The sequence below is a fragment of the Nelumbo lutea genome, chromosome 4 (genome assembly GCF_056320005.1).
Source record: "Nelumbo lutea isolate HS-2025 chromosome 4, American lotus-T2T, whole genome shotgun sequence".
Taxonomy (NCBI): Eukaryota; Viridiplantae; Streptophyta; class Magnoliopsida; order Proteales; family Nelumbonaceae; genus Nelumbo; species Nelumbo lutea.
The window spans coordinates 95,905,681-95,918,171 of record NC_142687.1 but is presented as its reverse complement, the minus strand read 5'-3'; positions in this window follow the sequence as shown (position 1 = coordinate 95,918,171).

Below are 12,491 nucleotides of genomic sequence, written 5' to 3'. Positions count from 1 at the left end.
GGTTGACATCTCATGCTTAGTTTAGATTTTAATAATATATGTAAATTTGTTTTTCTTAATGTAATTTCTATTATTACTTAATTTGATAATTTGTTTCATGGGTTACTTATTTATAACTAGGGAAATATTAAGGAGAACATCACCCATAAAATTAAAATAGAATGGGCAAAATGGAAGGATGCATCTAAAGTCCTATAGAGCTATCCATGTGCCAGGTCTACACAATAGAATTGAACCAATCAAACCAAATATGTAGTTCTGGTTCTATGTTTTGTTGGGTATAGAGGTGTAAAGTGGGCCATGTCGGGCTGGTATGGCATGGCCGGTGGGCGGCTTGCGCAAAAGTGTGGGTCATGTCGTGCTGGCCCGTGGGCCATCACGGGCCGTGCCACCCTCCCCAGTGAAAATTTTGGGGGTCAGCCCAGCACGGCCCATGGCCTAGGCCCATACTGTGTCGTGGGCCGAGACTTGGGCCAAGTCGGCTCGTGCATTGGGCCAAAACTATTTATGTAAAAAAATTGAAAAAAAACTTAAAATTTTAATTTTATATGAATTTTTGTATAAATTTGCTTATATATATAATAATTAAATAAATTAGTATAATAAAATTAAAAAATATATTTATTTTATTAATATATTATATACTATATATTATTATATAATTATAATTTATATATTATATAAATATAAATATATATATATAAATAGTATATATGGGTTGTGTTGGGCCGTGCCGGCCCATGGACCTAAAACCCCAAGCCCAGCACGACCCGAATGATCGTGTCGAGCCTGGCACTGCCCACGGACCATCATGTCGGGCAACATGACCTCATTTACACCTCTAATTGGGTATGGGCCCATTCTTGTTGTTGAATCAATTAAGGCCTAAACCAATAATATAGTTGTTGATATTTAAAGGTTTTCTGATTTTGTTGATTTTTCTTTTTTTTTTTTTTTGTATTTTATGTCTAAAAGGGCAAATTTCATAGATAGTATATAAGATACTTTTGATTAAAAGCACTTTTTTATCAATATATAAAAAATTACTATTTTATTGCCATTTTTATTAAGGTTATATAATTACCAAAGATGAAGTTCTATGTTGTTTTTATCATAGGTAGTTATGGATGTTAATTATAATTAGATTTAATCAGATCAGACCCAATTTTACAGTTAATAATTGGTTCCATTCTGAGTTGATGTAGTGCGATCCGAGCACTCCTAGCTGGTTGCGGACGAGCTTCTTGTTGGCAACGAATGGCACCTGAGAAGATGAAAGGAAGGATTCCCAGGGGTTTACCCAGTGGGAATACTCCGATGCTTAAGTTAGTATTGTGTCTGGGAAGTAAAGAGAAAAACGAAGGCTAAGAGTGGAGGTCACGCTTATCACCGTATTCGAGCGAGTAGAGGTGTTTTTTTCTTTTTTCAGAAGAAGTTTCTCCTCTGCCCTGAGGGCTTTTATAGAGGCATTTTTGTGAGATCGGGCATAACCGCCACTGGGCTCCTGCCACAGTCGTTACTTGCCAGGGCTGCGCAGGTGGCCGTTGTGACGTACTCCTCGCCCGAGTAAGTGACACGTCTCCAAAGTGACAAGCAAGCCTCCACCTACTGAGAGATGTGGGTGCAGACTGCCGAAAGGACAGGGACTGCGCCGTCAGTAGGGACTGGGCGCAGTCTGATTGGTACGGTCTATTAGATAGAAGCTTCCTGAGGAATGATCGTGTGGCTCATTCGCGAGCTACTCTTCAATGAGCTCGGAGTACTTCAGGAGTGCCCTTAGTAGAGTTGATCCTCGGGATGACTTTCCTACTTGGTAGATCGGGCGAGCTGGTTTCCTTAGCTTGCGAACTAAGGTTGCCTCGGAATATCCCTTTGGAGGTAGCTCGGGGAACCTGGAGCTCGCATCATGGTGAGCTCCTTCTTTTGCGCACTACGATGTAGCGAGCTGCTTTATGGGCCCGTTACTTAATCGTACTGGACCGCAATGTTGAGCTGCCGCCTACGTCGAGTCAGTGTCCATGTGTCGTCGTTTCATAGATTGGGTCAAATAATATATATGGGTTGTGCTGGGCCGTGCTGGCCCATGGACCTAAAACCCCAAGCCCAGCACGACCTGATTGATCGTGTCGAGCCTGGCACGGCCCGCGGACCATCATGTCGGACTATGATGGGCCGATCCAAGTTTGTGTCGGGCAGCACGGCCCGATTTACACCTCTAATTGGGTATGGGCCCATTCTTGTTGTTGAATCAATTAAGGCCTAAACCAATATTATTGTTGTTGATATTTAAAGGTTTTCTGATTTTGTTGATTTTTCTTTTTTTTTTTTTTGTATTTTATGTCTAAAAGGGAAAATTTGATAGATAGTATATAAGATACTTTTGATTAAAAACACTTTTTTTATCAATATATAAAAAAATTACTATTTTATTGTCATTTTTATTAAGGTTATATAATTAGCAAAGATGAAGTTCTATGTTGTTTTTATCATAGGTAGTTATGGATGTTAATTATAATCAGGTTTAATCAGATCAGAACCAATTTTACAGTTAATAATTGGTTCCATTCTGAGTCTTTATAGAATTGATTATTAATTAATTGGCTGGACTGATAATCACTGTCCCAAACTAGACCCAACTCATTGACAGTTCTACAGTCTTGTGTGATAGAAGAATACCATTTGGATTAAAAGAAACTTTTTACAAAATAATTATAAAGACAACAATATTCTACAGACAAGGCATTGTATAATCAAGAAAAAATGTGTGAAAAATGAGTATAGCAAAACTGTCAATGTTGAGATGAATAAATATGAAAAATAGAATGGATAGAATTGAAAGAAGATTATTGACTAGAACAAAGATAATTTGGTCAAATATAAATAGCTAGGGTGTAACTGGGGTTGGCCCAAGTTAGCATTTTACACAGCTTTAGTCTCAAGTTTCAGGCCAAGTTCATTCAAATTTTGACAAAAGACCAACTGAGCCCCGCCCACACCCAAATTGCACCCTATAGCATAAAGAAGCTATCTAATTACAAGTAGTGAAAATTTATTTGAGGATCCATAATATGACAATGGATAGAGAATCAGCATTGGTTATCTTTGTCTACCAAAAAAAAATAGAGGATGGACATAAAAACAAAGAAAATATAATAGTGAAATAAGATTCATGTAACCAATCCCGTATGGTTGAGACAAAGCTTAGTTGAGTGGAGTTGGGTTGAGAATTTTGGATCCATTTGGTATATTACTTGGATGAATCAAATTAGTTAAAATATTGGTACATTAAAGCTGCATTTGGCATTCCTTATTTTAAGGACTTATCTTCTTTTTGAGGTTAAAATGCTTCTATAAACACCGGGTTTTTTACTGCAGAAAGGAGATAATTCCTTAAAATAAGGAATGCCAAATGCAGACTTAGATGGTTTAGCCTTTAGATTAATTAATGTGTTGATCTTAAAAGAATATTTTAACAATTTAGATTTTTGTGTTGATTTGATACATCATTTGGACGAATTAGATTAAGTGAAATCTTGGTATATCATTCATTACGATGGCAACGGTTAATTAACTCATTTTAGGAGGCCATTTGACATTTTACACATTAGATTCACTTTATATAACCTCTATTTTTTATTGATAAAATTTTATGCATTATTTGGATGGCCCAAAATTTGGCTCAGTTTGGAAGGAGTACAAATATAAATTTGTTGAGTGCAAATCCTTGTATTTTATGTTATTTTATATGTATTTGTACAGTACATATTTGTATTTGTATTCCTTCTAAACTGAGCTTTAGTTGAAACCTTGATACATCACTTAAATGATTAAAATTAATTCAATGATTTTGAAATACCACCATCATGACCTAGATCTTTGAGTTGATTTGGTACACCACTTACGTGATTTATATTTGATATTGATGGATGTCATAGCTATAGTTTCAATAGATGATGTGTAAACTATGGTTTTTGAATCGCTATTGATCTGGATAGTCAGAGTATTCAGCCCAGGAACCATTCAGGCAATTGGTTCTATTTTATCCCAAACCTGGTCCTTGGCCAAAAATCATTGAAACAATCATGATCTATTGACCCGGGCAATCAAACCATCGATCCGTTTAACAGTTTTTTGCCATTTTTATTTTTTATTTATTTTTGTTAGAACTAACCGTAAAATCGAACCAAATGATCAAACCGTCAACCTGAAAACCAGTGGTTAAAACGATTTCATTTCTGGATCGTTTTTTAAAACCATGGCGTAAACAATGTAGATGCTTTTGTCAAACAAAAGTTTTTATAAAATACATTGCAAAACTTTACATAAATAATTGTATCTATTGTGACGTGGATTGGTCTATGTGATAGTATGGATGCATTTCAAAGAAATAGTTTTTTCACTGTAAACAAAATAAATTGAATAATAATATTTTCAAATTAACCACACTACCGAACAATCTCTAAATTGAACACTGACCGATCCGGTTCACCCAATTCAAATATTGACCAAAATGTGATCAACCGGGATGATGCATACATCATCGGGGCAGGGGCGATGATATTTAAAGTAGACATTTAATTTAGCTACCAAAAGCAATTAATTAATTGCAGAATAAGCTTGTTCTTATCTGGACCAACAATTTATTAAAATAAAATTCATGGTTGAAAATTCAAAAGAAAATGAGACCCCAGTTCCCACTTGTGAGTTGTGAGTGGGCGGTCCGAATGGAGTTTGTCGGTAACGTTTTTTTTGTTTCTTTTTTATTTTTCTTTTCCTTCCATGTTGTCTACGCTCTGGCCTATGGAATCTAGTGATTATTTTAATTAATCTTCCGCCTGCTCCACTAGAAAATTTCAACAACGTAAAATATAAAATATAGTTTAGTTTGGTACAAATCAGACGGATTTGTTGCTGATTCAAGTCAACAACTTTGACTGCTCCATCGGACCAGTTCCGCTTTCTCGAAGCCCATTATCATTATTATTATTATTATTATTTTTTTATTTTTTTTTTTGTATCGGACCTTGGGTCGGATGGACCCCTCCCACTTGACATACTTAATATCAAAGCCGTTGAATTTGAATATATCATTGTCTGGGTTGGGTTCCCCTCTAGTTCAAATCAAAATGTCTCATAAAAGACGAATTTTTTTCTTTGTATGGAGGGAAATTGACCGTATACAACACGGATTAAATCGTGGCATAGGGGACAGAATCGCATGTGTCGTCCTGATTGTAGACAGGTCTAACTAAAGTTTATGGTTCGGTTAATCGGAATTTTGAAAAAATGGTAGCATCGGATTTTGAAAATTTGGTAATTAAAACCGAATTAAAGTCGATCAATTTTAAATATTAGTTAACCAAAATCAAATCAGTATCTTTGATTTTTTAAAAATATCAAATGAAAACTGAGTCGATCGATTCAGTTTCATCGGTTCAATTTGATTTTTCAATTTTTATTGCTCACCCCTACCAGCGACTTTTGTATTACATGATTTTAAAAATCTAACTGAAAACGAACTATTTTGACGACTAATTTTCCAGATTAAGTGACTCAATTGTCTGATCTAAAATCTAGTTAAACAATTATTGGGTTCAAAACCGGATCTGGAGCCATGACCGATTCCCAGGTCAGATGGTCTGACCATTCGATCCAATCCGATTTTTAAAATCACGTTGTATTGTATCTTAATATTTCAAAGGCAGGCCCATTGTAATATGATAATAAGTAATGGCCCTACGAACTGCTCGTGTAAGTCTAACGAAGCAGATCATCCATTCAAATCAATACCCATAAGGAAATTCTGGTGGTAAAACGTGTAGATGGTGGCAACCGGCACGAGTGTGGCAGATTTATAGCTGTTGCTGTTTGGACGCTTTGGAGCAATAAAAAAAAAAAAAAAAGATGGATAACTTACATAAAGCTGTATTGGCTTGGCGCCTAGGGTTTGGGTCACGGTTTAAATTATATATTATCATTCTCTCCAGCTTTATTATTTTTTCAATTCTGTATTTTATCAAATCTACTTTTTTTTCTTAGCTAGAGAAAGAGATTGGAATGAATAAATGCATGGCAGTGCTTGCGGATCATGGTATTAAGGTTCAGTTTGGGAAGAATACAAATACAAGTGCAAGTGCAAATACAAGATTTGCGCTGTATATATTGTATTTGCACCGATGACCCAGAAGCTGAATTGGTCACTCAACGAGGATGCTAACAGATTATAAAAATTGTCTTCATTTGTTTTGAAAATTGTTATGCCAGAAAAAAAAAATGAAAATAGGTTCTTGGAATTTTCTTGACGAAATTATTCATTCATCGATACTAGGGAAAATGGTCTTGAGTTGTGTTTTGACCAAATTTTACATTCATCGTCCATGGTGGGGAGAGGGAAAAGAAAGAAGCTGAGATAGGGGGAAGGAGACGGTGAACAGTAGCTTCGGCCTCTTTTTCAGTTTTTCTCCGATGATTTTAACAAGGGGTAATTTGGTCAAAAGGAATTTTTCTTTTGTCCCGCTCACTCTTTTCAGAAAATGTTTTAAAACGTAACTGATTTTGTTAATTCGTAAAACTTCATTAATTTTTTTTTTTTTTGTAAAAAGCCCTTCCTAAAATTCTTTTTTCTTTACTCGCTTTCTATAATGGGGAATAATATCTTACAACTTATTAAATAATAAATAATATATATATTATCTAAAATTTACTATGACTTTTTAACATTTCTCTTAAACTCACCCGTTTAGCAATGGGTGTCATATGTGTAAGTGGGAGACATCATATTATCTATCCAATTTCTTTGTTAGGTATAATGGTTCTCATTTGTATAAATTCAAACCATACGTGTTGGTGCGATAAAGAATTCAACTGGTTGGTAATCTTAATTGATCAATATCTCACTTAGGGCATTTGTTTTTTGGATTTTGAGAGGAGGGAAAGTTACTAAAAAACACATGTTCTTTTTTCAGATTTATTTGGGGACTAAGAAAAATTTATTTTAGAAAAGTAATACCCATCTCCTAGGTGGGTAAATAACTTTCACACCTAGGATAAGTTGTCAACACTTGGATGGGACAAAAAATGTCCATTTTAATAATACATTTTTATGGTTAAAATAGTCATTGTTTTATTTACCCGAAAGTAAAAGAACATAACTAAATGCACTTAACCGGAGAAGTGCATTTACGTAAGTAGTGAAAAAAAAAAATCAATAACAGAATAGTAACAAAATAAAATGCAAATTAGATTTTGCAAGCAAAGAATAACTCCACTTTTCTTGATGGATCCATCAACGCTTGAACACAACCTTGGACTTCACAAAGTTGATAATACAATCCGAATTGGGCAGAACTTCTTGGAGATTTTGATAGCCTTCCAATAAAGAGGATATTCGGTCAGTGCATTTGAGACTTCTACTCTTTCCCTTTTATAGGTAATTTCCACGTGTCTCCTATGAAAGAGGAAATAAGAGCCGTTATCAAGGATAAACTTCACCAACATTAATCTTGTTCTACCCCTTCGGATTGAGACAATCATGGTTTTAAACCACATGATCACTCAGCCCATTGTAAGCCAAACATCCTCTTGCTGACTTAGTCAAAGGCTGAAATGGATCCAACTTAGACCCAATAACCACCTGTGAACAAGTCAAAAACAGTTTATAAAAAATAAATTTATTTTTACTATAAAATAAATAATAAAATATAATAAAAAACTGTAATTGGTGTGTTGTAGTGTGTTCACAGGGATGATATTATTAAGCTACTCCATCAATGTGTGGCTTTTCACATGGCTAGTGGATTTTTCTACACGTTGAGGAGCCCAAATTGAGGGCCTATAGCCACCCTTCCAACAAGTAACTTACCAAAAAGTGAATGGGGATTTTGTGAGATTTAGTTATTTTGAGTTTTAAAATAAAGGATCCTGGTCGGCCAAGTTGTGTATCTGTGGGGGTTTTTAGATTTCTGTTTGGGGAATGGGTATCCATTTCCCCTATTTGGAAGGAAAAAAGGAGGGTGCATTGAACAGTGGGTATAATCCATGAAACAATGCAATAGCTTGGAACCATCATTGTCCTTGTAACCTCTAGAAACTAGTTTACATTTTAGGTGTAGTTTGGTCATATAAATTGCTTAAATGTTTATGTGGACAATTTCCATTAGTGATCATTAATGGTGATCTAAAGGAAGGTGAGTTTTGAACAATAAAAAACTTATTGACATGGGGTTCTCTAGAATCTAGATGTTTTTAAAAAGTTATGATGAGTTTAAGAGAAATGTAAAAAGGTTATAGTAAGTTTTAGATAATATCCCTAAATAATAATTAGTATAAATGATGGAAATACAACAAAATATGAAATGAAAGCGGTTTAATCCAAGGAGTCATCAAATCATTAACCACATCAAGGATTTCTTTGCTGGTGGTTCTGGGGTGATGCAAATAGGGATGATTATGGGCGGGCCCAGGCTGGGTTTTTACAATTAACAACACCATTAAGGCTTGCTCGAGCCTAGCCTGGCCCACACCCCGGGCTTGATATTACATGTCCAAGCCCAACCCCGGACTAGTTATTGTCTATATATTAATATATAATACCATACATATTTGGTCAAATATCATAAATACATGTATACATGCTATACATAGTTACATACTACATTTATATAAATATAAATTTGGTAAAATATTATACCATGTACGTGAGATAATATATTATTACCAAAAAATGTAAGAAATTATACATGCATATATACACACATACATATATACATGCATGCATGCATACATATATGTGTGTTTGGTGGGGGGCTGACCTGCATTATGCGTGGGCTTGATGCAGGTTTGGGCCAAGCCGGGCTTGAAAGAAATATGGCTTCCCAAACCCTAAAATTTGTAGATCAAGCCAGATAAATGATCATCCCTAGATACACACCAAAAGAATCTGACTTGATGATGGTGTCAACTAGTTCCATCAGCCGATTCAACTATGAATTGAAAACAATGCCCTTGGTTGATTAACAAGAGTTCAAATCAGCCCCCCACAACGTCCCACAGCACATCCCTGCAGTGTATTGGGAGCATCTCCCGATGATATCATCGGGAGATGCTCCCAATACACTGCATGGATGTGCTGTGGGACGTTGTGGGATCATCGGGACATGCTCCCAATACACTGCAGGGATGTGCTGTGGGACGTTGTGGGGGGCTGATTTGGTCTCGATCAATAAGGGTTATAAGATTGGTAAAGCGGGGATATAAGAGGCTTATGCATAGTTTATTGTGATCCTTCTCATATTCATTTTATTATTCCCCCACTTATTACATGAAATTACTCTCACTTTCCAAACTACAATTAGAAGAGGTTGTGCACAACATAGACAATTGGGAGATCAATTTAATTGAAGCCGATAGGATTGGGTTCGAGCTGGGCCAAGCTGCATATTTGATTATTCAAGCTCGGCTTGGTAGAAAAACATGAGGTTTGAGTTTGGGATTGTATTTGATTTGAAATAAAAACATGAGCTCAAATTTGACTCGATTCAAAAACTTATATATTTGAGTTTAGCTCAAATCAAAATTGACAATAAGCCAAGCTTCTTATAAAAAACTTAAAAAAGATTTTTCTTATTATACATATAAAAATTAAAATATACATATTATTTTACATATAACAAATAAAAAATAATATGTATAACATAAGCTTAATTAGACTTGTGAGTTTCACGAGACAAACTTCATTGATTTCAATTTTGAAGCTCCATTTAGATTGAAGCAAATTGAATTTTTAACAAGCTAAGCTTGAATGGTTTGTGAAAATCTGGATTCATATCCATCCTCAGAAACTTAGTGCATTTGATAAGATAATCACTAATCACAAAAGCACAAGGAATCCCTTTGAAGTTTGAACTACATCTAAATTGTTTTGTATGACATCTTTCTGAAAAACCGTTATACATAAGCCGATGATCGCTAGCTGAAATGGTCATTCCGCATCCATGGAGGCACGCAGGGGCGGAGCCAGGGGTGGCGGAGAGGAGCCATGACCCCCCCTGCCTTCTAATTTCCCACAAAATCCATTTAAATTCTATTTATATTTTGACCTCTTTATCTATGTTTCTTAAATTTTGGCCCCTCTTATCTATATTTTCTAGGTGTTGAGCCCTCAAAAATTCTAACTCCGGCCCTAGAGGCACGAGATCTAACTCTGGTTCTCCATGCTTAATGGACCTCACGTGCCCTATGCTATATCCCTACTCCTTAATCCCTTCTAATTTGTAATATCAAGAAAAAAAAAAACTGTTGCGTGTAAAATTTGAAAACCCTTTATAAAAATGCTATGTGACTCATCTATCAAATATTAATATCTGATTATCATTAATGATATATATATATATATATATATATATATTTTATTGTTGTCATGTATCAAATCATTTTAAAATCCATTTATTTTATTTATATAATATGATATCCCCTTTATCATCTTTGAATTTGACTTAACAAAGCACCATCCGAATGGATAGGAATCTCCCTCGAAACATTTATAAAAACCAAAAAGCACTTTTTTTTGGAGTGGGGAGTGGGGGAAATTACTTCACTACCTCTTTTTTTTTGGCAAGGCGTTTGGTCATTGTCATTTTTTATTTATTTTTGTTATTTAAGTCGCTGAACTGTGTAAAACCAAATTTCAGACATGAGTGAAAAGACATAGATATCCTGTATCAACACACTGTTGCAATTGTCTTTTGAAAAAAAGGTTCCGTCCTTTTTCGTAATTAAAGTAGGGGTGATCATGGCCCGGGCCGGGCCTAGCCGAACCGGGCTTTCCAACCATCAATGATCACAGAAGTTGGAGTGACAAAATATCATTTTCACTTTCTTTATTAAAGTACCAAAGCTAATTATTTTAAATAAAAAACAGGCAATTGATTAGACGGTGAAAGCCTGAAAGGATCAACCATCTGACTTTTCCAGTCCAACGTTCCACTCGACTAGCATGTGCAAGTGCAACACAATATCATTATGTCTCGCTTGTACCGCTACAAATTAACAAAACGGTGAAAGGATCATCGGACAAAGAAACTCTTAACTCTGATCGTTTACACTTTTCAGATCTGCTGGTCCCACATGCTACAGTGACGTGGCTTATCGTCATTGGCCCTGTATAGTCCTTAGAGGATTCCGACAAATATATAACGCGCGACTCGTGAAACTACCAACTAGCAAACAGACAACCTTTCTTTTTCGCTTCTGTTTTTGGCAAAGGTGATGGGTTGCAGTGGGAGCGGTCACGCTCGTATGTGGTGCTTCATTATTCATTGATTGAGAATTTGTTTTTGTTCCTTATAATTTTTAACCAATAATTGATGAACATGGTTTTATCGGCGCGAGCGCGCTCGCAGGGGGATCATAATCTTTTGGGTAAACACTAAACACGTTCTGAGTCCTGAGTCCTGACAAACAAAACAATCTAAAAATCTGCTGGTGGGCATTAGGCAAGCAATCATAGGTAATTTTCCAACCGTCTGATCTTTTCGAGATTGGGCTGTATCGACAATACATGGGTGGGTCGGTGCGTCATCCGTTTGCAGCATAAATCAAGGAAACTTCATGTTTGTGTAGATTCTTCAGCCTGCCCGCAACAAATGTGGGGCATTCGAATTCGAATATTACGTTGGCCGTATCTAATGGGTCGGTGAGTTGGTCAATCGGATGATTGATAATGACATTATTATGTTTTTGGGAGAATATCAGTAATTTAGATAATTATCTTGTTTATTGATTTTTCGAAAATGCTAATTTGGTATTGGATTTAGATGAAAAATTAATGAGTATGGATCAATACATATTATATTTTGAGATATGGTCATCTCTATAATTCACAGTTCTTGTGAACTATAGACAAACTATGTGGATTAGACCAATTCATACCTATAGTGTTATTCTTTAATACTTTTTGATTCAATGGATCTCATACACATTTTATATAGTTAATCATAAATGTTTAATTTTTTAATTTTATATGAGAAATATATTAAAAAAGATATTGATAAATTAATATTAATTTTAATAAAAATAATAGTAAAATAACTAAAAAAATAAAAATGTATTCTAAATATTAAAAAATATTATTCTATTGATAAAAATATTAAAAAATAATATTTAAATAGATAAAAAAGGTAGAAAATGAGCACTATGGAGCTTGTACTAGAATTAAAAATAAAAATAATATTTTTATTAATTAAATATTAAAATTTAAGATTTAAAAAATATTATTTTAAAATATAAAAAAAAAAGAAATATATATAGAAGAGATCTATTGTATCAAAATTGAGTATGAAAATGATGTAAACCAATCACATCTACGAGATATATGTGTAATCAAGATTTGAACTGTGAAAAAAAACGGTATATGATATAGTGTGAAATGATCCGTCCATAACCAATCAAACAGAGAATTCATCCAATAGCATAGACCGAAAATGATCCATCCG